The sequence below is a fragment of the Panthera pardus genome, unplaced genomic scaffold (assembly GCF_024362965.1).
Source record: "Panthera pardus isolate Hobbes unplaced genomic scaffold, ASM2436296v1 HiC_scaffold_25, whole genome shotgun sequence".
NCBI lineage: Eukaryota > Metazoa > Chordata > Mammalia > Carnivora > Felidae > Panthera > Panthera pardus.
In genome coordinates this window covers 88697641-88725319 of record NW_026526821.1, presented here as the reverse complement: position 1 = coordinate 88725319, position 27679 = coordinate 88697641, and the positions used below count along the sequence as shown (strand labels likewise).

General features: G+C 40.2%; 1 long non-coding RNA gene across 1 annotated transcript; it reads left to right on the top strand.

Moving 5' to 3' along the window:
- LOC109262813 (uncharacterized) lies at nt 1-26999 on the top strand. Its single transcript, XR_002077976.2, has 5 exons — nt 1-91; nt 2200-2330; nt 22338-22477; nt 25278-25381; nt 26628-26999. It is a non-coding gene; the product is annotated as an uncharacterized LOC109262813 (long non-coding RNA).
- Nucleotides 27000-27679: the final 680 nt, after the last annotated feature.

The following is a 27679-nucleotide window of genomic DNA, read 5'->3' as shown; positions in this document are numbered from 1 at the left end:
AAAACCCTCTTCTCCCTTCCTAGACCCAACAACTCTGTGCACCAGCCAGTTTCCCGTCCTCTGAGATGTCTGACTCCTCCTGGTCTTACAGGTCTGTTACACCGATTTCTGCACCCACTCATGTTTCACTTTTCCTAATAGTCAATTGCACCTACTCCCAGCTTCGGAGAGAGGACAGCACTTACCTCCATTTTGACTTCAAACTTTCTAACTGATTAAATTTTTTTCTAGCTTATCTTTTAACTCAGGCAAAAGACCTAAAACCTATTCCTCTCAGGCAATAGGGACTGCCCAGCTGCCAGCCACACCCCATGTGATTGACCTCAAGACAATGGTTGGTTTGAAGGTCACAGCCTATCTGCATGCACCCACAGACCTTTGTCCCACGTTTTCCTTATATAAGTCTTGAAGTATTTTTGGTACTTTGGAGAGTCTTCGAGGGGTTAGTCTGCTGTCTTCCCAAGTGTTGGCCTCACTGAAATAAATTTATTTCTGGTTTGACCACCACCCGTTTCTCTGCCTTTGGATTTTGTCAGCAGCAAATGGCCAAACCTGGTTTGGGACCCCTGCAGCGAGGTGCTCTTGCACCCCTGTGCCTCAGCTACACTTCAAGTTTACACAATCACCTAAATGTGTACTTCGAGACCCATACTTCAGAATACCCGCTTTCTGATTTTTTTCAAGGAGAGAGGGAAGATGAGAAGGTTGGGAGACAGCTACAAATCTCCTTAACAAGACTTGAGAGTTTGGCAAGAGTGGTAAGCAACCTCTGATAATTCAGCCCAAGCCTTCACAGGGCTGTTCTCTCTCTGATGATAGACAGCAAGGCTCCTGGAAAAACAAATTTTGCTTCCTTGTGTTGTGTGGGCTATATCATGCCAACACTAAAACAATTTGGGGGGAAGGTTTCTACTGGTCACCATGGGTGCCTTTACGACAATCTTTTTGTAAAACATGCAGTTCAGGGGCACCTGGGTGGCTCAGTCCATTAAGTGTCTGACTCTTGATTTCAGCTCCTGATCTCATGGCTCCTGAGATCCAGCCCTGAGTTGGGCTCTGTGCTGGCAGCTCAGGGATTCTCTCTCTCTCTCCCTCACTCTCTGTCCCAACCCCATCCCTCAAAATGAGTAAATAAACCTGAAAAAATTTTTTTAAAAATGTGCAGTTCAGGGGCTCCTGGGTGGCTCAATCGGTTGAGCGTCTGACTTCAGCTCAAGTCATGATCTCATGGTTTGTGGGTTCAAGCTCCAGGTCAGGCTCTATGCTGACAGCTCAGAGCATGGAGCCTGCCTTGGATTCTGTGTCTCCCTTTTTCTCTGCCCTTCCCCACGCTCGTGCTCTGTCTCTCAAAAGCAAATAAAACAGTTAAAAAAAGTGCAGTTCAAACTGTATGTCACTATGGAACATACTCTAACAACAAATGAAACTTCAAAGAAACCTTAAACATCATTTAGTATATTTCTTGTTAAAATGCACAGTATTATTTTGAAACTGATGTAAATTAGGACCAAAAAAAGTAACTATGCTAATGTTGTTAGGAGCGAAGATTTCCAGTGTTAAAGAGACCAGGTATAAATTGAAGGAAGTTAAGGGAAAATCTGTAAACTTCAATTTGAATTAGAATCCAGAAAATTGTAGAATCTATTGCAATTACTTTTACTCTTATACAATAACACTAAAACCATGTTTTTCTCTTCTGGGTATGTTGGTTCTCCAGTACCTATGATTAACCTTTTTAAGAGTTCTTCCTGCAGTAATGGCAGAGATTAGAGTATGCTCTGTGAAAAGTAATAAAAGGAAATCTCCTTTAGAATGCAGTTGGGAAGCCCTCAAGGTGAGCTCTCATGCCCTATGACTTGACAATTACAGACCCAGGGGAAGAGGAGGACCTTGCACATGGCCACGCCTATCCCAGCAAGAAGGAAGGCCTTTCTCCTCCCCTGGCAACAGCCCAGCCAATGAGAGACTGCAACAATGCAGCCAATGAAAAGCCACTATACTTTGAACTCCCAGTTTTCACCAATGGACTTTCTGTTTATAACAGCAGAGCTTCCCCTTTCCTCTATAAAGGAACGTTCCTCGTTGAAGGGAGTTACCTATAGTTTCTTGGGAGGGTGTGTGCTGTGGCTTGCGATTCTCTGCTATCCCCCAATAAATCCATTTTTGCTGTTAAAATAGCTGGTAGTTTTGTTTTGTAAGGTTAACTTACTTGGTGATCAGAAGTGGGATGCGAAGAAGACCCCCAGCAACTCGGAGGCTGGTGAACAAACCCGACAGCACGCACAGAGCCAATTGGGCTCACTGCTTTCTCGCTGACCCTGGAGTTTGCGGTAAGTTTCCTCCTGGATTTGGGGCTCTGCGCTTTGTTTTTGCACTCTCCAGGCTTTATTAGGATCTGTTTTATGCCCTTGTTGTTTGTTTTGTTTTTACTTTGAAAGTGCTCCTTTGGCCTTTGGTCGGACTTCTTTTGGGGACTGGATTGTTCTATTGGAACTGTGACGGTCTTTACTCTGATTCCTTCTGGAACCAAGCTGCTACTGATGAAACTGTGCTGTTTAGGAGTTTTTCCCTTTGCACCAGAGAAAAACCTAGTAATGGGATTGCAGTCATCAAAATGCTCTGAGAGTGCTGCTCCCTTCCTTGCCCTTAGTGGGACTCTGACTGGTTTTGTGTTTAATAAACTATGGTCCTTCTGCATGCACATTTATAAACTAAGTGGATTGACTTAACCAAAAGTAATTTAGAGCACCGGTGCCTGGGTGGCTCAGTCGGTTAAGCGCTGAGCCTGCTTGGGATTCTCTGTCCCTCTCTCTATGCCCCTCCCCCGCTCTCTCTCAAAGATAAATAAACTAAAAAAGAAAACAAAAACAAAAACACCACCAATGGCCATTATGGGGAACTTTTGATCTCTCCGAACTTAATTTACTCAAAGTTTTAGAAAGCTATGGGTACTTAATAGAAAAAAACAAAGACAAAACAAAACTGGGATGCCGGTTTTAAATGGTACTGATAGACAGTTTGTTAGACATGTATTGGAGGCAAGGATGGTGATAAATAGGGTACACATTAGAAGCCTGGGGACATAACATCCTGACTTTGTGGCTCCCAAGACCCTTCAACATCCTGGCCTTGTGGCCACCAAGACACCAAATAACAGATCAAGAGCCACAGGTGCAGAACATGCCCTCTCCTCTTCAGCCTCTGCCCCAGAGTAACCTATAGTGTCATTGTCATGTATTTACATTGTGATTTTAACCCTGCCCCTGTGAGAGGAGATGGACAGGACAGTTCCAGCAAGAACCTTGTAGGGCCCAAAACTCGTCCTCCTAATTGGCAGGAGGAGTCCCTTAGATGGTTGGAAACGACCTCAGTTAGAGACTGACCTAGCTATGACCCATAACCTATGCAAACATAAAAAGAAAAGACACCCCTAATCCTGGTGCAGTTGCTACCTCTGGGTCTGCTCACTGTCCCTTCTTTTTTTAATTTTTTTTTTTTTAACGTTTATTTATTTATTTTTGAGAGAGAGAGAGACAGAGCATGAACGGGGGAGGGTCAGAGAGAGAGGGAGACACAGAATCTGAAACAGGCTCCAGACTCTGAGCAGTCAGCACAGAGCCTGACGCGGGGCTCGAACTCACAGACCGTGAGATCATGACCTGAGCCGAAGTCGGACGCTTAACCGACTGAGCCACCCAGGCACCCCTGCTCACTGTCCCTTCTTGACAGTGTTCTGTCCTTAGTAAACTACTTTGTGCTTGCTACCTTCCTTCAGGCTGTCACTGAGTGTGGATCCTCAAATAAATCTTTCGTGGGGAATACAAGCATTGAGGCCTCCATTCACACAATGCAGACTCTCCCACGGGTAACAATACCTTGAGACTTACAGATATTTTCAGACCTAGCCTCTTCTAAACCTAGCTGCTTCCAGAAGGACCTGTTTGGTAACAGTCCACAGGGACGGAGTGGTTTACCTGGACTGGGAGAGAGCCTGGAAAATTCTTTTCTGAGGAAGATGATTATCTGCCTCCTCCCCCTCCCCACCCCCCCTGCTCCACCAATCTTATTTCAAGCAATATTTCAGCAGTTTGTGAATAATATTTAAATGGGAAATACCACCCATAGAATTCCTTTAGTAATAGCACAGTGGTCCTGGGTGGCTCAGTCAGTTAAGTCTCTGACTTCGTCTCAGGTCGTGATCTTACAGTTTGTGAGTTCAAGCCCCATAATGGGCTCTGTGCTGACAGCTTAGAGCCTGGAACCTGCTTCAGATTCTGTGTATCCCTCTCTGTCTACCCCTCCTGCACTAGCATCCTGTCTCTGTCTCTCTCTCTCGAAAATAAAAACATTAAAAAAAATTTTTTTTTAAATAGTGCAACGGTTCCCAAATTTGTTTGCACATTGGTCACCAGGGAACTACAAAAACACTGATGCCTGTGTCTCATAGGCCTGGACTTAGGAATTTTTTAATAAAATTTTTGTTCAGTTTACTTAAACTAAAAAAAAAAAAAAAAAAAAGAAAACAATTCACCCATTTCTCCCACCCTCCATCTCTTACAATCACCATCTGTTCTCTGTATCTACACGTTTGTTTTTGTTTCTAGTTTTTGTTTTTGTTTTTTTAGATTTCACATGTAAGAGAGATCATACTGTATTTATTTTCTGTCTGACTTATTTCACTTAGCATAATGTCCTTGAGGTCCATCCATGTTGTTTCACATGGCAAGATTTCATTCTTTTTTAATGGTTGAATATTTATCCATTCATTCATCTGTGGATGTTTAGGTTGTTACCATATCTTGGCTATTGTAAATAATGTTGCAGTGAACAGGGGGGTACATGTATCTTTTCAAGTTAGTGTCTTTGTTTTCTTTAGATAAATACCCAGAAATCGAATTGTTGGACCATATGGTGGTTCTATTTTTAATTTTTTTAGGAACCCCTGTACTGTTTTCCATAGTGCCTACACCAGTTTACATTCCCATTAACAGTGCACAGGTTTTCTTTTTTCCACATCCTCTTCTTATTAACACTTGTTATTTCTTGTCTTTTGAGTTTAGCAATTCTAACGGGTGTGAGATGATAACTCATTGTGGTTTTGATTTGCATTTCCCTGATGATTAATGATACAGAGCATCTTTTCTTGTACCTGTTGGCCATCTATATGTCTTCTTTAGAAAAATGTCTATTCAGATTCCCTGCCCATCTTTTAATCAGATTGTTTTGTTGTTGTTTTTTGGGTGTTTTTGCTGTTGGGTTATGAGTGCTTCAGATATTTTGGATATTCACCCCTTATCAGCTATATGATTTGCAACTATTTTCTCTCATTCAGTAGGTTGAGTTTTCATTTTGTGGATGATATCCTTTGCTGTGTAGAAACTTTCAGTTTGATGTAGTTCTATCTATTTTATTTTTTGTTTTTCATATGCTTTTTAAAGTTTTTATTTTAATTCTAGTTAGTTAACATACAGTGTCATATTAGTTTCGGTGTACAATATAGTGATTCAACACTTTCATACATCACCAGGTGCTTGTCACAAGTGCAGTCCATGATCCCCATCACCTATTTCAGCCAGCCCCCCACTCCCCTCCTCTCTGGTAACCATCAGTTTGTCTTCTATAATTTAGAGTCTGTTTCTTGATTTGTCTCTCTCTCTCTCTCTCTCTCTTTTCTTCTCTTTGCTCATTTGTTTCTTAAATTTCACATATGAGTGAAATCATATGTTATTTGTCTTTCTCTGACTTATTTGGCTTAGCATCATACTCTCTAGCTCCATCCATGTTCTTGCAAATGGAAAGAGTCATTCCATTGTGTATATATACCACATCTTCTTTATCCATTCATCAATCAATGGACATTTGGGCTGCTTTCATATGTTGGCTATTGTGATAATGCTGTTATAAACGTAGGGGTGCATATATCCCTTTGAATTAGTGTTTTTGTATCCTTTGGGTAAATACCCAGTAGTGAGACTCCTGGATCACCGGGTAATTCAATTTTTTACTTTTTGAGGAACTTCTGTGCCATTTTCCACAGTGGCTGCACGAGTTTGCATCCCTATGAACAGTGAACGGCATCCTTTTTCTTCACATCCTCAACAACACCTGTTGTTTCTTGTGTTGTTGAATTTAGCCATTCTTACTGGTGTGAGCTGATAGCTCATTGTGGTTTTGATTTGCATCTCCCTCATGATGAATGATGTTGAGCATCTTTTCATGTGTCTGTTGGCCATCTATATGTCCTCTTTAGAGAAATATCTGTTCACGTCTTCTGTCCAGTTTTTAATTGGATTATTTGTTTTTTGGGTGTTGAGTTTTAGAAGTTCTTTGTAGATTTTGGACGCTAATCCTTTATCAGATATGTCATTTGCAAGTATCTTCTCCCATTCTGTAGGCTGCCTTTTAGTTTTGTTGATTGTTTCCTTTGCTGTGTAGAAGCTTTTTAGTTTGATGTAATCCTATTTTTGCTTTTGTTTTCCCCTTGCCTCAGGAGACATCTAGAAAAAAGTTGCTATGGCCTTTGTCAAAGAGGTTACTACCTGTGTTCTCTTCTAGGATTTTTATGGTTCCAAGTCTCATATTAGGTCTTTCATCCATTTTGAATTTTTTCTCTGTATGGTGTAAGAAAGTGGTCCACTTTTATTCTTTTGCACATTGCTGTCCAGTTTTCCTAACACCATTTGTTGAAGAGACTGTCTTTTTCACATTGGATATTCTTTCCTGCTTTGTTGAAGATTAATTGACCATATAGTTGTGGGTGTAATCCTACTTGGATTGGTTTTTTTGTTTGTTTGTTTGTTTGTTTTTGCTTTTGAAAGAGGGACCTGGTTAAATACACTGTGGTACATCTACATCAATGTATAATATGCAGCCATAAAAGTGAATGAAAATGTCTGTGCACACTGATGTGAAAAATTGAATGAAAAAGGCAAGGTGAAGAACAGAAAAAGAGTATATACTGTGTTACTTTTTTCACAGTAAAAAGGGGGAATAAAATATATGTACTTAGGTTATACATATTAAGTACTGTAATCCCTGATTAATTATAAAACTAGTTAACTACAGAGGATGGTGAGGGGAAGATAATCTACACATAGTGTACCTTTTGGTAGCATTTTACATTTTTAAAGCCATGTCAATGTATTATCTATTCAAAAATAAATAAAATAGGCTCTTAAAGGAATATGTAAATGTACCAGGACAAATAGAGAAAGATTATATCAGAATTTTAATCTTTGTCGACTTGCTTGGCATTTTAACCTTCATAACATTAAACGAACTAATATTTAAGAATTATATTTAATTTTTGCTATTTAATTTTATTTATATTTGAGTCTTTCAGCAAAAAGTCCCCTTTGGGAATTCTTCCCATCTTGCAAGGATGACATGCAAGGAGAACATCAAGTTCGCCACCCTAAAATTTCACAAACGAAATCTCTAAATTTACGTAAAGAACATCCATGCTGAAACAACTTTGACCCAGATGTAACAAAGAGTATAGACTATGAATAAAACAAGAAAGTTTCAGAGAAATATGAGACCTCCTAAACTCATTCTGTTGTTACTAATCAAATTGCAAAACAACAGTCTTTATAAAAATATTTCAAGAATATAGTTAGTTCCTTCTACTTTTGAGACAAAAAATTTAAAGAGAAAGCTTGACAAAATTACTGCTATAGACTGACAACTATTTTTAGTGGTAGAAGATGAGGGATTTTTGACATTTGATGAAGATATAAATTTCCTTCTATAAAATATGTTACTAGAAACAGTTTTTATAATTAAAGTCTGCTGTGTATATAAAGGTTAATGATATTATTAAATGTGCTACTTCTGTATGCTGTACCTCAGACACTTGAATATGCACAAGCAAGCATACTTTTTTTAAAAATAAGAGCATCGTACATTAAAAAAAGGGGGAGGGTTGCCTGGGTGGCTCAATTGATTAAGCGTCTGACTTCGGCTCAGGTCATTATGATTTCACAATCTGTGAGTTCGAGCCCTGCATCAGTCTCGGTGTTAACAGCTCAGAGGCTGGAGCCTACTTTAGATTCTGTGTCTCCCTCTCTCTGCTCCTCCACCACTCATTCTCTCTTTCTCTGTCTCTCTCTCTCTCTTTCTCTCTCTCTCTTTCAATCTCAAAAATAAATAAACATTAAAAAAATAAGCAATCTCTATCAAAATAACACAAGCATTCTTCACAGAGCTAGAACAAACAATCCTAAAATTTGTATGGAACCAGAAAAGACCCTGAATAGCCAAAGCTATCTTGAAAAAGAAAACCAAAGCTGGAGACATCACAATCCCAGACTTCAAGCAGTACTATGAAGCTGTAATCATCAAGACAGTATGGTACTGGCACAAAAACAGACACTCAGATCAATGGAACAGAATAGAGAACCCAGAAATGGACCCACAAATGTATGGCCAACTAATCTTTGACAAAGCAGGAAAGAATATCCAATGGAATAAAGACAGTCTCTTCAGCAAATGGTGCTGGGAAAACTGGACAGCGACATGCAGCAAAATGAACCTGGACCACTTTCTTATACCATACATGAAAACAAACTCAAAATGCATGAAAGTCCTAAATGTAAATGCCATCAAAATCCTCGAGGAGAAAGCAGGCAAAAACCTCTTTGACCTCAGCCGCAGCAACTTCTTACTCAACGTGTCTCTGGAGGCAAGGGAAACAAAAGCAAAAATGAACTATTGGGGGGTGCCTGGGTGGCTTAGTAGGTTAAGCGTCCGATTTCGGCTCAGGTCAAGATCTCACGGTTTGTGGGTTCGAGCCCCATGTCGGGCTCTGTGCTGACACTTAGAGCCTCGAACCTGCTTCAGATTCTGTGTCTTCCTCTCTCTCTACCCCTGCCCTGCTTGCACTCGGTCTCTCTCTCAATAAATAAACATTAAAAAAAAAGAACTATTGGGACCTCATCAAAATAAAAAGCTTCTGCATGGCAAAGGAAATAGTCAGCAAAGCTAAAAGGCAACTGACAAAATGGGAGAAGATATTTGCAAATGACATATCAGATAAAGGGTTAGTATCCAAAACCCATAAATAATTTATCAAATTCAACACCCAAAACACAAATAATCCAGTGAAGACATGGGCAAAATACATGAATAGATACTTCTCCAAAGAAGACATCCAGATGGCCAACTGACACATGAAAAAATGCTCAACATCACTCATCATCAGGGAAATACAAATCAAAACCACTATGAGACAACCACCTCACACCTGTCAGCATGGCTACCATTAACAACTCGGGCAACTACAGATGTTGGTGAGGATGCAGAGAGAGGATCTCTTTTGCACTGCTGGTGAGAATGCAAACTGGTGCAGCCACTCTGGAAAGCAGTACAGAGGTTCCTCAAAAAATTAAAAATAGAACTACCCTTCAACTCAGCAACTACACTACTAGGTATCTCTCCAAGGGATACAGGTGTACTGTTTCAAAGGGACACATGCACCCCAATGTTTATAGCAGCACTACTGACAATAGCCAAGTATGGAAGGAACCCAAATGTCCATCGACAGATGAATGGATGAAGAAGAAGTGGTATATATATATATATATATATATATATATATATATATATATATATACATACAATTGGAGTATTACTTGACAATCAAAAAGAATGAAATCTTGCCATTTGCAATTAAGTGGATGGAACTAGAGGGTATTATGCTAAGCAAAATTAGTCAGAGAAAGACAAATATCATATGACTTCACTCGTATGAGGAATTTAAGATACAAAACAGATGAATATAAGGAAAGGGAAACAAAAATAATATAAAAACAGGGAGGGGGACAAAACGTAAGAAACAAATATACAGAACAGAGGGTTGCTGGAGGGGTTGTGGGAGGGGGGGATGGGCTATAAATGGGTAAGGGGCATTAAGGAGTCTAATCCTGAAATCATTGTCGCACTATAGGCTAACTAACTTGAATGTAAATTAAAAAATAGTTAAAAACAAATAATTAAAATATGAAAAAATAAATATTGAAAAAATTTAAAAAAAAAGAGCATCGAGGATAGTTGGCAATAAACAGAGTAGACCTTTTGCATATTCCAACCAAAGTAAACTATGTGGTATACAAGATACTTTGGAATTGCTTTATCCTGTACTTCCACAAGATGTTCAAACAAGGTAAAATAGCAGATTTTAACATTAAGGAAGCTGTTCGACCAAAAGAAAGCCTTGACATTTTACTTTGCAGATAACAATAGCAGCAAAGCAGGACTTTCTAACAACTCATAGTAGTTTGAAGATAAAGGAGTTTATTTGCTGGAAACTTCTCAAGAGGAGTGCCTGACTGGCTCAGTTGGTAGAGCATACAACTCTTGATCTTGGGGTTGTGAGTTCAAGCCCCATGTTGCTTAAAAATAAAATATAAAAAAAAAAAATAAAAGAGACTGCTGAATTAGTAATCAACTGAGTCGTCATGTCCATAGGTGATACTTGCTGTTGGAGTGCAAATTTATAGATAAAAAAGTGCAGGGAGGAGGCTAGAATAATAAACGATGTGATGATGGATTAACATTGCAGTCATCAGTATGAACTCATTTAGCTAAATATAGATCCAATGGGATAAAGAGACAAGTGTATATACATATATATATATATATATATATTTTTTTTTTTTTTTCTTTTAGTTTAAAGAGTGAGCCTGTGGGGGAGGGGGGCAGAGGGAGGGAGAGAGAGAATCTTTTTTTTTTTTTAATTCAAGTTATTTAACCCAGTGATTCATTACTGCATAGTGCTCATCCCAACAAGTACCTTCCTTAATGACCATCACACATTAGCACATCTCCCACCCACCTCCCCTCCAGCAACCCTCTGTCTGTTCTCTGTATTTAAGAGTCTCTTATGGTTTGCCTCTCTTTCTGTTTTTGTCTTATTTTTCCTTCCCTTACCCTATGTTCATCTGTTTTGTTTCTTAAATTCCACATATGAGTGAAATCATATGATGTTTGTCTTTCTCTGACTCACTTATTTTGCTCAGCATAATACACTCTAGTTACATCCATGTTGTTGCAAATGGCAAGATTTCATTCTTTTTGACCACTGAGTAATATTCATTCCATTGTGTATACATACGACGTCATCTTTATCCATTCATCAGTCGGTGGACATTTGGGCTCTTTCCATAATTTGGCTATTGTTGATAGTGCTGCTATAAGTATTGGGGTGCCTGTGCCCCTTTGAATCAGCATTTTTGTATCCTTTGGATGAAAACCTAGTAGTGCAATTGCTGAGTTGAAGGGTGGTTCTATTTTTACTTTTTTGAGGAACCTCCGTACTGTTTTCCAGAATAGCTGTACCAATTTGCGTTCCCACCGACAATGTGAAAGTGTTCCCTTTTTTCTGCATCCTTGCCAACATCTGTTGTTTCCTGAGTTGTTCATTTTAGCCATTCTGACAGGTGTGAGGTGGTATCTTGTGGTTTTGATTTGAATTTCTCTGATTGATGAGTGATGTTGTGCATCTTTTCATGTCTGTTAGCCATCTGGATGTCTTCGGAAAAGTGTCTATTCATGTTTTCTGCTCATTTCTTCACTGGATTATTTTTTGGGTGTTGAGTTTGATAAGTTCTTTATAGATTTTGAATACTAACCCTTTATCCAGTTGTCATTTGCAAATATCTTCTGCCATCCCATCGGTTGCCTTTTAGTTTTGTTGATTGTTCTTTTGCTGTATAGAAGCTTTTTTATCTTGATGAGATCCCAACAGTTCATTTTTGCTTTTTTGTTTCCCTTGCCTCCAGAAACATGTCTAGTAAGAAGTTGCTGCAGCTGAGGTCAAAGAGGTTGCTTCCTGTGTTCTCCTCTAGGAATTTGATGGTTTCCTGCCTCACGTTTAGGTCTTTCATCCATTTTGAATATACTTTTGTGTGTGGTGTAAGAAAGTGGTCCAGTTTCATTCTTCTACATGTCGCTGTCCAGTTTTCCCAGCACCATTTGCTGAAGTGATGGTCTTTTTTCCACTGGATCTTCTTTCCTGTTTTGTCGAAGATAGGTGGCCATACATTTGAGGGTCCATCTCTGGGTTCTCTATTCTGTTCCATCAATTTATGTGTCTGTCTGTTTTTGTGCCATTATCCTATTGTCTTGATGATTACAGCTATGTACTACAGCTTGAAGTCTGGGATTGTGATGCCTCCAGCTTTGGTTTTCTTTTTCAACATTACTTTGGCTATTTGGGGTCTTTTGTGGTTCCATACATTTTTTAGAATTGTTTGTTCTAGGTCTGTAAAGAATGCTGGTGTTATTTTGATAGGGATTGCATTGAATGTGTAGATTTCTTTGGATATTATAGACATTTTAACAATATTTGTTCTTCCAATCCATGCTTTTCCATTTCTTTGTGTCTTTAATTTCTTTCATAAGCTTTCTTTAGTTTTCAGCAAACAATCCTTTACCTCTTTGATTAGGTTTATTCCTAGGTATCTTATGGTTTTTGGTGCAATTGTAAATGGGATCAATTCCTTGATTTCTCTTTCTGCTGCTTATTATTAGTGTATAGAAATGCAGCTGATTTCTGTATGTTGATTTTATATCCTCTGACTTTGCTAAATTCATGTATCAGTTCTAGAAGGTTTTTGGTGGAGTCATTCATGTTTTCCAGCAGAGCATCATGTCGTCTGTTAAGAGTGAAAGTTTGACTTCTTCCTTGCCAATTTGGATGTCTTTTATTTCTTTGTTGTTTGATTGTGGAGGCTAGGACTTCTAGCACTATGTTGAACAGCAATGGTAAGAGTGGACATCCCTGTTTTATATGTGACCTTAGGGGGAAAGCTCTAAGTTTTTCCCTATTGAGGATGATATTAGCTGTGGGTCTTTCATATATGGCCTTTATGATGTTGAGGTGTGTTGCAGACTTTGAGTCTGGAGTTCTCTCTTGTCCAGCAAGAGAGTGGATGCGGAATTGAATACAAGAGAGGCTAATGTCCGGGAGGAGACAAGACCCCTGAACAGGGGTTTTGTCTCCATATTTATTGAGCTCTCAAGGTTTAAAAAATTTTTTTTTTGCTTATTTATTTTTGAGAGAGAGAGAGAGAGAATGAGCAGAGGAGGGGCAGAGAAAGAGGGAGACACAGAATCTGACGCAGGTTCCAGGCTCTGAGCTGTCAGCACAGAGCCCGATGTGGGGCTCGAACTCACGGACTGCAAGATCATGACCTGAACTGAAGTCGGACACTTAACTTCCTGAGCCACCCAGGTGCCCCTCTCAAGGTTTTACATATGTGGTGAACGTTCAGAAGACAACAGTAAAATAGTGACCATTAATTTGTGTGTGTAAGAAGCAAAGGGTTTGGTGGGCAAGTGGCATTAGAAGTTGAGATTAAAGAACAATGATATATTGGAGCCAGATGTGGGAAGGACAGTGTTTCTCTGTGGGTGATACAGCCAAGTAGCTGTTATCTCCAAAGTTTAAGATTGCTGGAGCATGCTGCCTTAAGGTTAACAAGGCACTTTTCATTAACTAACCTTGGGCACTTTCACCCCATAGTGGCTTTCCACCTCCAACTGTCCTGGGACACTTTCATCCTGTGGAGGCATCTTCCCACCCTAAGCCTTGTTTTACTTAGTGACTAACTAACCTTGGGCGCTTTCACCTGATGGTGGCTTTCCGCCTCTATGTTTTGTCTTACTTAATGACTGGCCTTGAGAGCTTTCATCCTGTGGCAGCTTTCCGCCCTAAGCCTTGTTAACCCATTGGTGTAAGCATACAGAATTCTTAAACTTATTTCCCACAGAGGTGTGTTCCTTTTATACCTACTTTCTTGAGGGTTTTTATCAAGAAATGTTGCTGCATTTTGTCAAATGCTTTTTCTGCATCTATTGAGGGGATCATGTGGTTCTTATCCTTTTACTGATGTGGTGTATCACATTGATTGATTTGCAAATATTGAACCAGCCCTGCAGCCCAGGAATAAATCCCAGTTGATCATAGTGAATAATTATTTTAATATATTGTGAATTCAATTTGCTAGTATCTTGTTGAGAATTTTTGCATCCAGCTTCATCAGGGATATTGGCCTGTAATGCTCCTCCTTAGTGGGGTTTTTGGTTTTGGAATGAAGGTAATGCCGGCTTCATAGAATGAGTTTGGAAGCTTTCCTCCCATTTCTATTTTTTGGAACAGTTTGAGAAGAATAAGTATTAACTCTTCCTTAAATGTCTGATAGAATTCCCCTGGGAAGCTCTCTGGCCCAGGACTCTTGTTTTTGGGGAGATTTTGATAACTGATTCAATTTCTTTGCTGGTTTTGGGTCTGTTCAGATTTTCTGTTTCTTCCTGTTTCAATTTTGGTTGTGCATGAGTTTCTAGGAATTTGTCAACTTCTTCCAGATTGCCCAGTTTGTTGGCATATAATTTTTCATGGTATTCTATTTTAATTGTATTTTTATGGTGTTGGTTGTGATCACTCACTCTTCCTTCATTTGTGATTTTACCTTTTTGGGTCTTCTCTCTTTTCTTTTTGATAAGTCTGGCTAGGGGGTTATCAATTTTGTTTATTCTTCCAAAGAGCCAGCATTTTTGTTTTAATCTGTTCTACTGTGGGTTTTTTGTTTGTTTGTATATTTCTTTCTTCTGCTCTAATCTTTATTATTTCCCTTCTTCTGCTGGCTTGAGGCTTTATTTGCTGGTTCTATTCTAGCTCCTTTAGGTGTAGGGTTAGGTTGTGTATTTGGGACCTTTCTTGATTCTTGAGATAGGCCTGCATTACAGTGTATTTTCCTCTTAGGACTGTCTTTGCTGCATCCCAAAGGGTTTGGACTGTTGTGTTTTTATTTTCATTTGCTTCCATGTGTTTTTTTTATTTCTTCTTTAATTTCATGGTTAACCCATTCATTCCTTACTAGGATGTTCTTTAGCCTCCATGTATTTGAGGGCTTTCCAAAGTTTTTCTTGTGGTTGATTTCAAGTTTCATAGTGTTGTAATCTAAAAATATGCATGGTATGAGCTTGATCTTTTTGTATCCGTTGAAGGCTGATTTGTGACCCAATATGTGATCTATTCTAGAGAATGGTCCATGTGTACTTGAGAGGAATGTGTATTCTGCTGCTTTAGGACATAATGTTCTGAATATATCTGTTAAGTCCTTCTGGTCCAGTGTGTCATTCAAAGCCATTGTTTCCATGGGGTGTCTGGGTGGCTCAGTCAGTTAGGCATCAGACTGCAGCTCAGGTCGTGATCTCATGGCTTGTGGGTTTGAGCCCCACATTGGGCTCTATGCTGACAGCTTAGAGCTTGGAGCCTGCTTCCGATTCTGTGTCTCCCTTTCTCTCTGTCCCTCCCCTGCTCACACTCTGTCTCTCTAAAAAATAAATAAACATTAAAAAATTAAAAACGACAGCAACAAAAACCCAAAGCCATCATTTCCTTGTTGATTTTCTGCTTAGATGATCTGTCCATTGTTGTAAGTAGGGTATTAAAGTCCCCTACTATTATGGTATTATTATCAATTAGTTTCTTTATGTTTATTATTAATTGGTTTATATATTTGGGTGCTTCTAAATTGGGGGCATAAATATTTATATTGTTAGATCTTGATGGATAGACCCCTTAATTGTGAGATGATGCTTTTCTTCATCCCATGTTAGTCTTTATTTATTTATTTATTTTTTTAATGTTTATTTATTTAGAGAGAGAGAGCATGTGTGTGAGTGGGGGTGGGGCAGAGAGAGCGAGAATCCCAAGCAGGCTCCATGCCATCAGCACAGAGCCTGACGCAGGGCTTGAACTCACGAACTGTGAGATCATTACCTGAGCCAAAACTAAGAGTTGGACGCTTAACTGACTGAGCCACCTAGGAGTCCTAGGCTTTGTTTTCAAATCCAGTTTGTCTGATATAAGCGTGGCTATTCCGGCTTTGTTTGCCAATGGCAACCCATTGGCATGATAGATGGTTCTCCATCCCCTCACTTTCAATCTGCAGGTGTCTTTAGGTCTAAAATGAATCTCTTGTAGGCAGCATATAGATGGATCTTATTTTTTTATCCATTCTGATACCTTGTGTCTTTTTCAGAGTGATTTTTGAAAGATATGAATTTAGTGCCATTGTGTTACCTGTAGAGTTGGTGTTTCTGGTGATGTTCTCTGGTCCTTTCTAGTCTGTTGCTTTGGTCTTTTTTTTTTTTTTTTTTTCCTCCACTCAGTGTCCCCCTTAAAATTTCTTTCAGGGCGAGTTTAGTGATCACCAACTCCTTTCGTTCTTGTTTGTCTGGGAAACTCTTTATCTCTCCTATTCTGAATGACAGCCCTGCTGGATAAAGATTGCTTGGCTGCATATTTTGGCCATTCAGCACAGTGAATATTTCCTGCCACTCCTTTCTGGCCTGCTAGGTTTCAGTGGACAGGTCTGCTGCTAACCTTATGTGTCTACCCTTGTAGGTTATGGATCTTTTGTCCCTAGCTCCTTTCAGAATTCTCTCTTTATCTTTGTATTTTCCAAGCTTCCCTATGATATGTCATGGTGTTGACCTGTTTTTTCATTTCTCGGGAGTTCTCTGTGCCTCTTGGGCTTGAATGCCTGTTTTCTGCCCCAGATTAAGGAAGTTCTCAGCTATAATTTGTTCAAATAAATCTTCTGCCCCTTTTTCCAGCTCTTCTTTTGGGACTCCTATGATATGGATATTGTTTTGCTTTATGGAATCACTAAGTTCTCTAATTTCCCCCTTGTGATCTAATAATTTCCTTTTCCTCTTTTTTTCGGTTCCATTATTTTCCATAATTTTATCTTCTGTATCACCTAGTCTCTCCTCTGCTTCTTCAATCCTTATTGTGACTGTGTCCACTCAGTTTTGCCTCTCAGTTACAGTATTTTTTATTTCAGTCTGATTAGTTTTTAGGTCTTTGACCTCTGTAGCAAGGGTTTCTGTGGTGTCCTCTATGCTTTTTTCAAGCCCGGGTAGTAGTCTTATGACTGTTATTCTAAATTCTTGTTCAGATATGTTGCTTATGTCTGTTTTGAGCAAGTCCCTGGCTGTGATTTCCTCTTGACCTTTCTTTTTTTTTTTTTTTTTTTAATGTTTATTTATTTTTGAGAGAGAAGGAGACACAGAGTGTGAGTGGGAGAGAGGCAGAGAGAGAGGGAGACACAGAATCCGCAGCAGGCTCCAGGCTCTGAGTTGTCAGCACAGAGCCGGATGCGGGCCTCGAACTCAAACTGAGAGGTCATGACCTGAGCCGAAGTCAGATGCTCAATCCACTGAGCCACCCAGGTGCCCCTTGACCTTTCTTTTAGGGACAGTTCCTTCATCTTGTCATTTTGGCTAAGTTTCTGTCTTTTGTGTGTTTAAAAAAATTTTTTTTACGTTTATGAATTTTTGAGAGACAGAAAGAAACAGAGTGTGAGTGGGATAGGGGCAGAGAGAGAGGGAGACACAGAACCTAAAGCAGGCTCCAGGCTCTGAGCTGTGAGCACAGAGCCCCATGCAGGTCTTGAACTCCCGAGCCATGAGATCGTGACCTGAGCCGAAGTCAGATGCTTAACTGACTGAGCCACCCAGGCATCCTCCTTTTGTGTGTTTTAAATGCTTGTTATGTTTCCTGAACCTGAGATTAGTGCTGTATTTAAAAGGGGTCATACACTGTCCAGGGCCTGGCACTTCAGAAAGTGTTTCTGGTGTATGCTGTGTGCACTCTGCTGTTGCATCTTGGCCGCTCTTTGTTGCTAGTTAGTCCTCTGCAGAGCTCCTCCTTGCTTCCAGTGGGGAGTGTTTGGACCTTTAACTAGGTGTGCTTTGATTTGTTTGTTGAAATAAGCCTGGAAAAAAATGGGCAGTGGGGGAAAGCCTGATCCCCCAAAAAAGAGAAAAGGAAAAGGAACAACAACAAAAAACAGAGAATCAAAAAATTGTAAGTCTGATTCCAAAGAAAAAGAAAGGAAAAAAAAAAAAAGAAAGGAAAAGGATAAAAAAATCTGATCCAAAAAAAAAGAGAAAAGGAAATTAAAAAAAAAAAAAAAAGAAAGAAAGAAACTATGAGCCTGATTCCAAAAGAAAAAAAAAGAAGAAAGAAAAAAAAGAAAAAAAAAGCAGGTCTGCCCCTATTTTCACCAGAACTGCAGGTGACGTTTTGAAGCACTTGATTTTCAGTACCCTTGGTGCATGTGGGGTGCTGTCTGTCCTGGAGGAGAGGCTCCCTGTGTTGGCTCAGAGTCAGTCTTACCCCAGTAAATAAGCATTTTCCAGGTACACAGGGGTGGGGTTTGGTGTAAGCGGGTCCTGCCTCCATTGGGGCTGCTGTGTTGCTCTCTGAAGTCCCCCTGTGTTGGTGTCGGGGAGGGGGAAATGGCACCACTCCAATCTCCCAACTCTGGACTGGGGATCTCACACCCTTTGCTGTTCAGGAAGCCCTCACAGAATATTGAGGGTAGTCAGTCCACAGTGTACCACAACTCTCACGCGTTTTTTTCTTTGGCACGTGGCTGGTATTCAAAACCCAAAGTCTTAAAGGACCGGGCAGGGAAAGAGAGAGAATCTTAAGCAGGCTCCACATTCAGCACAAAGCCCAATGCGGGGCTCGATCCTATGACCCTGGGATCATGACCTGAGCTGAAATCAAGAGTCAGACACTCAACCAACTGAGCCACACAGGAGCCCCAAGAGGCAAATAATCATACACAGTGTGTACATACAGATATATTTCCAAGCTCTGCCCTCTGAGAGGGTCAAGAAGCAAACACCCCAGTAGCAATGAGCATACGCAGTGCCCAGATCTTGGTTTCTCATACCATTATCTAACAAAAGAGCCAGAGCGTCTTGGAAAAATGGCTGATTCTAAAATCAGGTGTGAGAAATAGCCTGGAGCGTCCTGTAGTGCCTGAAAGTTTAAAAAAAAAAAAAAAGTACTTAAAAAATGAAAATACCTAAAATGATAGGAATATGTCAGAAAGACATGGGAGGCAACTGAAGGTGATCCCAGCAGCCAAAGCAGGACAAATTGAGCAATAAAACCAAATAGTATTGGATTATAACCTATAGTATAAAATAATTATCCATGAGTCCACATGCTATAAATAAATAAAAGAATAAATGGAGAATAGACAAATCTCCCACACAGATTCCAGATAATTTATGTAGATACCTGAAAGGAGTGTTTATGCTCCATTGTATGCTTTACCTCAAGTTGGGGGAGCATAACTCCCCACCGCTTATGTGTGGACTGTGCATAGCGAATTCTTTCAAATTGTATCGTATGTAAAGGCGTAAGAAAGTGGAGAAACATGACAAAAACTACCTCAGCCTGGAAATCAAGATCAACATCAACAGTGATGAATCATGTTGATACCATGTACCCTTGATGTGATGTGATAGGAATGTCAGTTTACTCTGTGGTCTTCCTCTCCAAAACCCATAATCCCATTATAATCATGAGAAATCACAATGGAATACTCCTCAGCAATGAAAATCAGGAACAAAGTGCTAATCCATGCTACAGCATAGGTGAACTTCATGAAAGTAGCCAGACACAAATAACTATGTTTTGTATGATTTTGTTTGTATAAAATTTCTAGAAAGACCAAAATAATAGAGCAAATCAATTAGGCATAGGCATGAGGGAACTATTTAGGGGTGATAGAAGTGTTCTAAAATGATCATCGTGTTTATGCTCTTAAATTTAAGTTTTTGATCTATTTTTTTTTTTAATTTTTTTTTTTAACGTTTATTTATTTTTGAGACAGAGAGAGACAGAGCATGAACGGGGGAGGGTCAGAGAGAGGGAGACACAGCATCTGAAACAGGCTCCAGGCTCTGAGCAGTCAGCACAGAGCCCGACGCGGGGCTCGAACTCACGGACCGCGAGATCATGACCTGAGCCGAAGTCGGCCGCTTTACCGACTGAGCCACCCAGGCGCCCCTTAAGTTTTTGATCTATTTTAAATTAATTTGTGTATGGTATGAGGTAACAGTCCAACTTGTTTTGTTTTGTTTTTGCCTGTGGATATCCTATTTTCTTAAAAATACTTTGTTGAGCAAATTGGCCTTTTCCTTATTGTCAAAAATTTATTGACCAGGGATGTGAAGATTTATTTCTGGGCTTTTGATTTTATTTCATTGGTCTATATGTCTATCCTAATGCCAGTACTACACTGTTTTAGTGACTGTAGCTTTGTAGTAAGTTTTTGAAATTGGGAATTGTGAGTCCTTTAACTTTGTTCTTTTTTTCTCCAAGATTGTTTTGACTATTCAGGGCCCTTTGAAATTTCATGTGAATTTTAGGATGAGCTTTAACATTTCTGGAAAAAAAAAAAAAAGACCAAAAAATTGCCATTGGGATTTTGATAGGGATTGCATTGAATTTGTATATTTCCAATCCATGAACATGGGATATTTTTACATTTACTTAGGTCTTCTTGAATTTCTTTTAGCAATGTTTTATAGTTTTTAGTATATAAGTCTTGTGACTCCTTAGATGACTTTATTCCTGAACATTTTTTCCTTTTTGATGATATTTTATTTTATTATTTTAAAGTTTATTTATTTTTGAGAGAGACAGAGACAACATGCGTGGGAGAGGGGCAGAGAGAGAGGGAGACACAGAATCCCAAGCAGGCTCTGCACTGCCATCACAGAGCCCAATGTGGGGCCCAAACTCATGAATCGTGAGATCATGACCTGAGCAGAAACCAAAAGCCCCAGGCACCCCATTTTTGATGATATTTTAAATGGAACTGTTTTCTTAATTTTCTTTTTGGACTGTTCATTGCTAGTAAATTGAAATGCAACTGGTTTTTATGTGTTGATTTTGTATCCTGCAACTTTGCTGAAGTCAGTTATTAGTTATAACATTTGTGGGTGACTGTGTGTGTGTGTGTGTGTGTGTGTGGAGAGAGAGAGAGAAAGGATGTTTCGTATCCACAAATAGACAATACCTATTTTCTAATGACCTAAAGAACATTTATAAAAATTCATCATGCACATAATGATCTGTATAAATCTCCAAAATTCTCTTAACATAATGTAACAAAATGAAACATAAAGCAATAAAATAATTTTCTAAAAAAACCACAGGAAATTCTTAAACCACATTTTTAAATAGCTCAGTTCAAAGAAGAAATATAAATCCATGCATGAAATAATACCAGTGAGAACATGACTTTAGACACCAATTGAACTCTGCTCAGGAGAAAATTTATATTACTAAATGTTTTTTATAGAAAGCAAAAAAGACAAAAATGAACCAAGTGTTCACCTTATATATGTTAGGGATCTTTGCAAAAACCAGAAATTAATTCAGACAAAATAAAACAGAAAAAAAATTTTTTTTTTATTCAATTCACAGCCCTGATAGAGAAATCCGAAAAACTGGTCCAAAGAGGATAGAAGCCCCAGGTGGCTCTCAGGTTGCTTTCCGAACCAGGTAACAGAAAGAAATGAATCAGCTACAGGATGAATCAGCTACAGCTGTTTTGAGTCTTATCATTTTGCTTAAGATTTAGTTGCCATGGAGAGAGTATAAAATTAGCCTAGGTCAGGTTTCGTGTCTGTTTTTTAATCTAGAAAAGTGTAGAACCACCATATTCACTGATGGCTTCACCAAACCCATAGCCCATAAGGAAGGATTAGTTCCACAGGAAAAACTGGGGTAGTTTATCAGAAGGGACGATGGATACAGAGTGGTGAAAACAAGCTGTCCATTACATACCTTTAGAAGCTAGATTTTTGCGAGGCTGTTGACCATAGCATTTATCTACAGTACCAAAAATTATGAGTGCTCAATATTAACTGAGTGGTTAAATAAAACATAGCACATTTAAGATGGCCTATGATGCAGCCATTGCAAATTTGTTTTGGATCAATATTTAAAGATTGAGAAATTTGCTACAGAAATATTGAATATAAACTGTGTAGAGCCTGTGAATTAAATTTATTTTATTTTATTTATTTATTAAAAAAATTTTTTTAATGTTTATTTATTTTTGAGACAGGGAGAGACAGAGCATGAACAGGGGAGGGTCAGAGAGAGGGAGACACAGAATCTGAAGCAGGCTCCAGGCTTTGAGCTGTCAGCACAGAGCCCGGCGCGGGGCTAGAACTCACGTAGACTGCGAGATCATGACCTGAGCCGAAGTCAGCCGCTTAACCGACTGAGCCACCCAGGTGCCCCTAAATTTAGTTTAAAAAGTTTTATTTATGCATATAAACAACACCTGAAAAGAATGCATAAAGATGTGATGTGTATGTATGTATACCTACATCCTAGTATCTGAATTTGTAATATGACCTTATTTGGAAAGGAGATTTTTGTGGATGTAAAAGTAATTAAATTAATGATCTTGTGATGAGATCATCCTGGATTATCCTCATAGGTCCTAAATCCAACAACCGGTGTCCTTATAAGAGGCAGAAGAGAAGATGCAAACTATAGAGAAGGCCATGGCCATGTGAAAACAGAGATAAAAGAAGCCACAAGCCAAGGAATGTCTAAAGCCATCAGAAGCTGCAAGGGGTAAGAAATGAATCTCTCCTAGAGCCTTTGAAGGGAATATAGCCCTCCCGACACCTTAATTTCAGACTTTTTCTCACCATAACTACGAGGAAATAAATCTCTGTTGTTTTAAGCCATCCAGTTTGTGGTAATTTGTTACAGCGGCCCTAGGAAACTAGTAATCTCTGTACGCTTAGATAGATGGAAAGATAGAAAAAATATATAAAATTTATTTTCCCAAAATGTCTATATTTTTCCACAACAAAGAGTATTGTTTTAAAATGTGACTGTAGAGGCACCTGGGTGGCTCAGTCGGTTAAGCTTCCAACTCTGACTCAGGTCACGATCTCATAGTCAGTGGGTTCCAGCCCCGTATCAGGCTCTGTGCTGACATAAAAAAAGAAAGAAAGAAAAAAAAAGCATTAGAATGTGAACATAACGAAGGCTAGTACATTTAATGTCAGACAAAACAAAATTTAAGCAAAAAAGTTAAATGTGCCTATATTCTCACCGGCAATTCTGCAGGAGAATGCTGGTCACCGTGATTCAGGGAACCCCCTCCAGCTGTGTCTCCTGTTGGCTACTCTGAATGCCTGGCTCACATGGGGTCTTTCTACTTCAGGCACAGGTGTCCCCTTCTCCTCCAATCTGAAAGTTTGCTTTATTTCACTTTTACAAAAGACCCACATCAGCACCGACTTTTGCTAGTGGAAGGAAATCTGAAGCGGATTTTCGCCTTTAGGAACTGGTCATTGTTGTTTTCCTTTATGCCATTTCCGTTTAGGAAAGGGATTATGGGAACATTCTGCTTTGAGAAAACAGGGAATCTATTCCCGTCTCCCACCTCCTTCTCTTTGCTTTGGTGTCCTGGTTCAGAAGGTGTCAGGAGGGTGGTTTGGAATTGGGTCTCTTTCCCTCCTCTGCTGCCGCCTAGGTTCCTGCCCTGTCTGACCACAGCATTCAGCGTGCTGGGTCCCCCACGTGTCAGGGAAGGGGGCATGAGACATTTACAGAGAGGGGTTATTACCGCCTTTCAAGTGCTCATAACCCATGTGGAGGGATAATGAGTAAAACCTGACAGAAACCCACCTGCACCATCCTGTGAATTTCACTGTCTTCCTGGTGACTATTTTCTATTCTCTAAGGGCTGAGGTGGGAATTAAAGTTATTATTTCTTGTTGGTAGGGTGGGGATAGAGGGACGGCAGGGCAGTGAAAACACAGCCTAACTTATTTTTGGAAACCGCAGAGCAGAAGCTGTTGTCTTGGTATTCTAGTTGCCCAGTATACCCAGATTACCCAACAAAGCAGGTGCCATCTAATCAGGCGGATTCTAGAAAGAGTAGCTCATTGGGGAGTCACCGCAGCGTGGAGGATCACCAGCAACAGCACCAGGACCCTAGGCAGGGGTAACGCCCGGGCTGTCCAACCACCACCAGATGGCACCAAAGCGCAGCCGAGACCTGGAGATTCGCGTCCTGCCGCCTCAGATAGGAGAAGTTGGGGATGCCGGAGAATCAGATGCTGCGTGGGTGTCTTGAGAAGGGCCACGGTCCTTTGTCCCCTCCCTTGCCCCCAGGGTCAGAGCTCCCCTGAAAGGATATCCCTCCCCTAGTTAGGGATGTGAGGTCCCAAAGTGGAGATTCTCTGGGAGGACAGGCAGGCACCTGGGGAGGTGTCAAGATGGTATCGGGACCAGAGGACCTGAGGACCTGAGTATGGGAGGTTTCACAAACGTGGCTGGGAGGGGGCCAGCAGAGTGGAAGTGGCCATGAGGTCTCGGCCAGTAGGGCGTGTGCCCAAACCGGGAAGTGAGGGAGACAGGCCACAAATCTATGTTCTGCATAGCCGTGGCAGGTGACAGGCCTGGGAGGAGAAGACCATCTATCTCAAGGGATGTCACAGCGGGCAGGAAATGGCCTCAAAACATTCGGATGACCTTCCTGGAAGGCAACAAGGGTTCCCCTTACTTAGATGTGGGAAGGAGAAATCCCTAATTGATGGAAAATCCTGAAAAAACAGGAATGCCAGAGTTTGCCTGGAAGTGGCTAATATTTGTGGGTGGTTGGTGGGTTTTATTTTTTTAATGGCCGTTAGGAATAATAGGCCTCAAAAAAGAGGACAAGTTTTGTAACAGAAAAATAAAGTTACATTTTGTTTTACCAAAGCTAGATCATGGCTTGTGAAATGCACATCAGCTACAAATATTCATAGAAATTGCACATAAGAAACCTTAATAAATTCCATAAAGCAGAAATTATACTTAACTATATTCTGTAGCCACATTGTAACCAATAAATATTTAACACACACACACACACACACACACACACAAAGAAAACCCAGCCACTTGGAAATCATAAGAGGGGGAAAAATGATTCTAAACAGCACTAGAGTCATACAGAAATGAAAATTACAATACCAGAATCTTTAGAAAAAGAATAAGCAAGAAAACACAACATATCAACACTAAGGTATATGGACAAAGCTTTGTTTTCAGATATAAACTCATAGCTTTAAATGCTTCTGTTAGCCAAGACAAAGAGAATTTAATCAACTGAATACGTCACTTAGAATTTTAGAAAAGCAACAGATTCTTAAGAAAGGAGTAAAGAAATAACTGTGGAGGTAAATTAATTAGAAAAAAGAAGAGAAAAAAAGTTCTTTTTTAAAAACTAATAGACAAATGCAAAATGTACGTCTTTTACTTACTTGTTCTTCGGAAAGTACTTAGCCATCTGTCGGAGCAGAGGGCCCTTCCCTCCTTCCAGTTTGACCACTGTGCCCCTCTAAGGAGAGTCACAATACACCATCCCTCATAGGTCAGAGCCCACTCCCATAAGATCTGACACAACCTTCAAAATCTTGAAGTTCCTACACCTGCATAACTGGGACAAGATTGGGATGTTCTTGAGGATGACAGCAGGTTGGTATGAGTCATTGACCAGTTGGAAAGGGCTTACACTTATGTGTGTTTGTGTGTGTGTGTGTGTGTGTGTGTGTGTGTGTGTGTGCAAGTGTAAGGGCGTACATGGTGTGTGGGTGTGTACAAGTATGATGTACAAGTGTGGGTGTGTGCGCACAAGTGTGGTATGTACATGTGTGGGGTATGGGTATACAGGTGCAGGAGCATGTTTTATTTAAGAAAAAAATTTTTTTTTAATTAAAAAAAAATTTTTTTTAAATGTTTTTATTTATTTTTGAGACAGGGAGAGACAGAGCATGAACAGGGGAGGGTCAGAGAGAGGGAGACACAGAATCTGAAGCAGGCTCCAGGCTCTGAGCCGTCAGCCCAGAGCCCGACGCGGGGCTCAAACTCACGGACCGTGAGATCATGACCTGAGCCAGAGTCGGACGTTTAACCAACTGAGCCACCCAGGTGCCCCAAGAAAATTTTTTTAAATGTTTACTTAATTTTGAGAGAGACAGAGTGTGAGCAGGGGAGGGGCAGAAAGAGAAGGAGAATCTGAAGCAAGCTCGAGGCTCTGAGCTGTCAGCACAGAGCCCGATGTGGGGCCTGAGGTCACGAACGGCGAGATCAAGACCTGGGCGAAAGTTGGATGTTTAACTGACTGAGCGACCCAGGCACCCCGGTTGCTTTCTCTCAATCCTAGAATTATTCTGAATTGTTGAAACCAGATGGTCTCCAAGCATCCAATCCCAACACAGAAGTCCATTTTTTATGTGTTCTACAACCACTGGTGGGCATGTATTATGAAACAAGGATTTCAGTGGGTTCAAATTATGTACCCAAAACCAAAAAAGGAACTACCGGAAAGGAACTATTTTGATTTTCTTGTCCACCTATATCAATCATCTGTAATAACAGCACCATATACCAGGGACTCAGTGCCAAACAATCATTATCTCAGTTAACATTTCATTGTGTAGGAAGTGCTATTATTATTCCCAACAGATAGGGCTCACACAGGGTTAAAGTGATTTGCCCTGCATCACACAGCTATTCTAATGCTGATCCTCAGTGAGGTTTGGATGGCTCCCAAGATGCTACTTTTATCATTATTCTATAAAAAGTATTGTAAGTATTTTTATCAGTATTTTGAAAGTATTTTAAGGTTTTTTTTTCTCTGATGCTTTGAAAATTATTTTTTCTCCATTCTTGTTGTATGCATTTAAAAAATAATATGTATGTCTGCCTTGGTCTTTTTCAGCCCTAGATATGACCCCAACCAGGATTCCCAGTGTAACCAGAGCATGGGACACCATGTTGTGGTATGACCTCTGTGAGATGGCCACAGAATCTGAAGGTTTTTCACTTGCATAAAGTCCAGACCCCTTCTTGCCCTGTAAGAATCTGCCCAGGTGGGAAGACCTCCTTGTTCTCATAACCCTTTGGTCTCTAGTCTGGCTTCAGAATCTACTCTTCATCATTCTGCTGTCCTGCTTCTCACAAATGAGCAAATATGGCACCGACTTGCATTAAAACACCGCTGTTGCTGGTACATAGTGAATTTTCTGTACTTGAGTCCTATTCAAGATACAACACATAAAACAACTACCTTATGGTGTTAAAGAAATTTAGTTTTTTTTTTTTTTTTTTTTTAATTTTTTTTCAACGTTTTTAATTTATTTTTGGGACAGAGAGAGACAGAGCATGAATGGGGGAGGGGCAGAGAGAGAGGGAGACACAGAATCGGAAACAGGCTCCAGGCTCCGAGCCATCAGCCCAGAGCCTGACGCGGGGCTCGAACTCACTGACCGCGAGATCGTGACCTGGCTGAAGTCAGACGCTTAACCGACTGCGCCACCCAGGCGCCCCTAGAAATTTAGTTATTTTGAGGGGGCACCTAGATGACTCAGTTGGTTAAGCATCCAACTCTTGAGTTAGGCTCAGGTCATGATCTCCTGGTTGTGAGATCAAGCCCCATATTGGGCTTCTCACAGGGCATGGAGTCTGCTTAAGCTTCTCTCTCTCTCTCTCTCTCTCTCTCTCTCTCTTTCTCTTTCTCTGTGTGTGTATGTTTCTCTCTCCCTCTCCTGTTGTCCCTCCCCTGCTCTCTCTCTCTCAAGAAAGAAGGAAAGAAAGAAAGAAAGAATGAAAGAAAGAAATTTGGTTATTTTTTCACAAAGTGGTTTTTTTGGGGGAGGGCACAAGAGAGCAACGGGCAGAGAGAGGAGAGGGGGAGGGAGAGAAGTGGGGCTCACCCAAAGCAGGACTTGAACTCAGGAACTATGAGATCATGACCTGAGCCAAAGCCAGGTG